The sequence below is a fragment of the Aulonocara sp. 'chitande type north' Nkhata Bay genome, linkage group LG19 (assembly GCF_057382095.1).
Source record: "Aulonocara sp. 'chitande type north' Nkhata Bay isolate Kocher_YH1m ecotype deep benthic linkage group LG19, A_spYH_male_GT1.1, whole genome shotgun sequence".
In the NCBI taxonomy this organism is placed as follows: domain Eukaryota; kingdom Metazoa; phylum Chordata; class Actinopteri; order Cichliformes; family Cichlidae; genus Aulonocara; species Aulonocara sp. 'chitande type north' Nkhata Bay.
The window spans coordinates 8,562,994-8,568,993 of NC_141362.1; positions in this window are offsets into that span (position 1 = coordinate 8,562,994).

Consider the following 6,000-nt stretch of genomic DNA (forward strand, 5'->3'; position numbering starts at 1 on the left):
TGGTCTGCAATTTAAGCAGTCATTGTTGGGCAATATGAGGGTCAAACCAAACAATAAATGCACCAGATAGTCTATCTAAAATATTTATGTCTGAAGTCCCATGTTTCTAACATTACACTAAATCCACATCTCAAGTAAATAAGACAATTTCAGGGAAGAATCTCAGCAGGAGACATAACAAATAGCTGAGTTGGGTAGAAACTAGAGCTGGGCGGTGAATGGGGTTTGTGATTAAATATATGCAAAAGCAAAAAGAAACAATTAGAATGCCTATTTTTGAAAATGATGAAGTGTGACATATGCTCAGCCCTCATCTAAATGCTGACTGCCTTCCCCCAGTGCTGGTTTGGAGGGGTGACTGAAGAGAGAGAGGAACTGAGGAAATGCCTGTGGCCGAGCCTCTTATTTTTCCATGGCAGCGTTATAAACATATAGTGCAATAACATCTCCTGTATGTGCCCTCTCAGCCCACAGAACTGTGGCCGGCCTCCTAAAAGCAGCACTATGTTATTACCGCCCACTATGAATGCTTTCTGTGTCTATGTGTATACGTGTTGTTATCGGTTGGCCTTCACATGTAAGTCTGTCCATGTGTTTGGCACAAAGAGGAATGCAACATACACTTAATGTGTGCAAATGTTTATTTCCACAGGCTTCCTGCGTAAATGATCCTGCTCAGCCTAACACAGGTAGATTTATGGGGCCTGATACATGGGTATAAATATGCCACAGAAATAGACTGTAGCTAAATGGTGGAGATTGTGCAGTCACTGAATGGGCCCGACTGTCTCTGAAACAGGAGTAAATAAGTCTTGCATCCACAGATTCGCGGCTCAGCCTCCCCCACAAACCAGCAGCGGTAAAGCTGTAAAGTCTGACGGGTTTACCTGTTTATGTGAGGATTTTATTGATTATATACAGTACAACTATTCTGTGATGGGAGGAAAAAATGACAACCACACATTAATCATTCGTTAACTGTATAATTCCCCAAGAGTGTGGTTTATCCATTCATTTTCCATGTTTAGCCCCTATTATTACAGTAAAGGATTATAAGTCACTGCCATTCATCATCAGACCACCTACAAATGTTACATGCTATGACAACTTCATCTTTGGGAAGTAAAGAAATTCTCAAGCTCTAAACTTCATCTTTACGTGCTAAGGTTTCCATCTCTAAGTGGTAAAACGGGTCACTTGTCCAATATCTTCTTACTCCCAGGTTGTTACATTGTAATAACCCACCAGTTTCACATTGTGTATCGGTTTGGCACAATTTTTTTTTACAAGTTTAACAGTTCCCGGGTGTCTGAAACAGATGCAATGGGAACCTGGGTAACAACGCCTTGGGATGTATAACCATTTTGAACAAAGTAATAAAGAGAAATACTGTATATCAAAGATGCACATAGCTTCCTGGTCTATAAAATCAAGCCAATGTAGAAGTGCCTTTAAGTTCATGGGGGAAAAGATCATAAATGTAAAGACTGCATGTTGCAAACTTTAGGATATTAGTTTAAATATCTGCCTCCTTAGATTTTGTGCCTTGAGAAAGGAACTCCCAGAAATGCATATGCAACAGCATCAATTTCCACCTCTTACAAGCAGTCTTGCCTCTGCACTCTTAGCAAATCTGGCCCTTATATGTTTATGTCACATAATTTAATGTGTGAGGCTAAACCCAAGGGATGAACAAGTTGAAAGGCATAGTCAATAAGGAGACCAAACTCTTGTCTGGTTCCCTTCTTGTTGGATGTTGTCTGATCGCATCCATTAATCCAACCGCCTCCTAATGCAGACTTCTGACACTGGACATCCACGTTAAAAGAATAACCCTTGGGTAGATTTGAGATTCCCATATGTTAACTCACTGCAGGACTGTATTAGGTGGCCTTAGTTTTGGCTTGGTGGAAAAATAAACCTGCACATGTGTAAGTTATATTCTTTCTTTAACATAACATGTTTTGCTTTGACTTACCGGCAAAAGCAAAAAACCAGAGCAAGCTAAAAGCAGACTATCGTGGTTTCATGCCTTTTTCTGTTTTGAACAGGTAGCCAAGAACAGTCAGCGTATTTTTCAGCTACGTATGATCGGGTCCCCATCATGCATTTTCAAAATATATTTAATATGTTAGTTTTTAAAACCTCAGCACCATGAGTGTGATTTTTTGTCCCTATTGTTTTACTAATTCGAACTCCATCCATCCATCTATTTCCATTTATCTGGGGCTGGGTCACAGGGACAGCAGCCTAAGGGGAGAAGGCCTGCCAGTCTGATATGCCTGGAACTCCTCTCCCAGGAGGCATCCTTGTCAGATCCCCGAACCACCTCGACTGACTCCTTTCAATGTGGAGGAGCAGCGGCTCTAATCTGAGCCCCTTCCTGATGGCTGAACCCGTCACCCTATCTCTCAGCCTAATTCGAACTCTTACATTCAAACTGCTAAACACAATAAACACTCCAGTATGAACAACAACTAAAAAAATCAATTTTCTGGCAATTGTTTCATCATTCTCGATTTACAGGGTTGATGACAAAGAAATAGCAATGTGTTTTTGAGTTATCACTTCTCTATAAGTTGCATCCTCGCCTCAGTTTGAAAATGACACTTGACTCTGGTTTATTTATTGGTTAAATTTAGCAGTTTGCTGACAGCAGTGTACACAAACTCTCAACTTGTCATGAGAAAACAAGATAGACAACAGAGCGACAAAAAAGAATAATCTTGTCTGGTCTCATTCCTGTTTTTGCCTTTTGTCTGTAATTACATGTGTGTTAAATATGAAATGTAGCATTAAAATGCCATCCTTTCAGCTGTTTGTGAAATGTGTCTGTCTTTGAGTGCAACCTCTTTCAGTATTGCTAAAACAAGCCGATGTAAAATGTATTATTCAGACGCGATTCTGAGCAAGCGCCATGGTTCTGTGCTGTAATAACTCGCATACTGTACATGATATCAGCATGGAAGTTGTGAACTATTGATGCTTTCTCTCGTCTTTGAACATTTCTTTAATGATTTAAAAGCGAAATACTTTGACGCCGTGTTGTGAAGCTGCAAAAGCCGGGCACAGCAGAACACCATCTGCCCATTTTTTTGCATCCTTCATCCTGTTATGTTGTTCTATTACCATCCTTATCCCAGTTTGTATCATACACCCACAGACACAGTGAATATATGGAGATATTTGAATAAAAGTAATACAAACCAGACATATTGGTAGCAATGCAGCAACCTAATGATCCCTCTTCTGTTGTTGGGAGCTTAAAATTTTGTCCTCTTTGCTTCATTTCCTTAATTTTTTTGTGCTATATGGGGAGCCAAAGTTAAATTAGTTTCAGAAATGATAATATACTCCGTAACGGATGACAAATAGGCGTTCACGTGACCACAGTTATGCCGCAGATCCACATTTTCTGCTTTCCATCTTTTGGGTTCTTTAGTTCAGAAAGCAAAAGCACCACTCGTGAAGCCAAGATGCTGTGTGTTCACAGAAAGCTTTCTTCTTTAAAAAACTCTGCTGACAGAAGCTTCAGAGCCAGCGAGTCTTCCCTTTTCCACAATCTCAGATTCTCATACATACATTTGAGTTTGTGAAACAGTTTTGGCGACGTGTGATGAGCCCAGGGATTATTGTCATAGCCAACCCCGATATTATAGAATTACAGTCAGACAGAGCGACTCCTGGTGCTGCGCGGACAATTACTCTGCGGCCTGGATCCCAGTGGAAAAGCTGCATTAGAGAAAAACCTCCGTCTCAGATGCAGAAAAAACAGGGAAGTGTTGGCAAATAATGTGTCAATACCAACCAAAGTAATCACAGCGGGGCTCAGAAGGGGTCTGACTCCACTTTATTAGAAAGTTCCTCTCCAAGAAGAAATGTAACACTTATGGGATTCCAGAAAAATGCAGACAGGCTCCGGTTAAAGAAACATTTATGTCAAATGTTTTGTTTTAACATCATGAGGCAGGGTATCTTGGATATAATTAGTCTTAAGCTGGACACTTGATTGGAAGAATTGTTGATGTGGAAAGCATGCTCTATGTGCTTCAAAGACAGAAGAAGTCATTAAAGTTCACATGGAATGATTTTTCCATGTAGGTCACAGTTTTAAAGAGTTCATCAGCTCTTTAGAGCTTTCATTTAAAGACATTTACAGCAGTATGACTCTCTTCTGTGGGTGCCACATACTCTGTGCTGTGGCTTCAGTCTCTACATTGAGCAATGTGCTGCCTCCATCTAGTGGCGAGTATGATATCCTAGAGAAAACTCTAAACAGTCAAGGAAAAGGTTATTTTTTTTATCTTTGCCATAGAAAAATGGCATCTCAAGGTGGCAGTGTGGCTCCACAAGTGATTCTTCTCTCAACGATTTGAGCCAGTCGCAGAAAGAAAGGGACCAGGACTGCAGAAACAAACAGTGATCTTGCTGTGGTCTTTAAATTTTTTACTTTGCTATCCGTGTTTGCAGAGCTGATTCAAAAAAATACCCAAAAAAACAGCAAAAACAATTCACATTATTAGCATTATTATATTTCTTATTCAGACACCCACTGAATAAGAACTACTGAGACTCAGTGGGTGGCGAGTATTCAGGAACACACAGCCAGTGGTTGCCTGGGGTTCATCAACCCTCTGGGCCTGTGTGACTGGGGCTTAAAGACAACTTGACAACTTGGCAAATTTTTTTAACAAAAAAAATCTATATGATGGTGACACAGCCTATTAAATAACAAACAACATATCAACGTTACTAATAGGTTTATATAATTAAAATCTTTTACCACATCAGCCTACTCTGTACGGGGTTATTTAGGATTATTTGGTACTTTAATGTTGCATTTGTATTTGTACAACTATGTTATGTTTTGTTGTGTATATATATATATATATATATATATATATATATATATATATATATATATATATATATATATATGTAATTATACAACAAATATAACAGGAAAAATTTACTTTTCTATTGAGTTTGTTACCAATAAGACTGAAACAATGTAGAGAAAAAATCTATTGTCACTGATTATCATTGCCTTTGTTTAAACAGAGTAGCTATAAAGTTACGCAGGCCTACTAAGCCCACTTTAATAATAAAAGAAATGCATGAGCTAATACATAAATGGCTTAAAAAGTTGTAAAATTTTAAAAACATTTAAAAAAAAAAAACCCACACACGCAGCCCAGTCTCAGTTAAAGTTTGTTTCAGTACCACACCATTATCTTTCCCAGCTTCAGCTACATATAACCCGCAGACCTGCAAACAACGTCATGACGACAACATCCTCTAAGAAATAACAGCTAAAATCATTCCCATGTACAAATTGGGGGGGGGGTTTATGTGTTTTTTGGGGGGTCGAGGGTGTTAAGTGTAATGTGCTGTTGGAGATGGAGAGCACACACACATGCACACACACACACTTATGTAGAGGTATACATAAAACAATGAAATAAAGAGGTGAAAAAGACAATATTTTTTATTATTTTCTGTTTAATTTAGTTTACTTAATATTTCGTTTGACTGTAATAATAGTTTAAAAACATTTAAAACGATTACAAACATTATTTAGCATCACCTTAAAAAAAGTATTCCCAGTGTGTTCAGAAGAGGAAAATTATTACTTAAAGCCAGTAATATGTAGATAATGATGTTTATGCTTGTGTCCAAATAATAATTACACCCCAGAAACGATCTTCATGATAAGCCACAATTGGCGAGGTGAGGAGGGGGGGTCTTATTTAGATGATATCTTTATGTTCACACTACATTTCAGTTTGGTGTGTTTTAGTTTAGCAGACAGTTGGTAGGTGGAGCTCTCTCATCAGTCAAGTTGTGAACACTTGTTGGACTTAATCCTCCTCAAGCACCACAAAAGCTGCCATCTCATTATCCTCAAAGCAGCTCCCACTGTGTTTTTTTATCATTGTGGCCCCTCATGTCCTCCTGCTACATGTTTCATATATACGGCGCACCTCGGTGTTCAATATT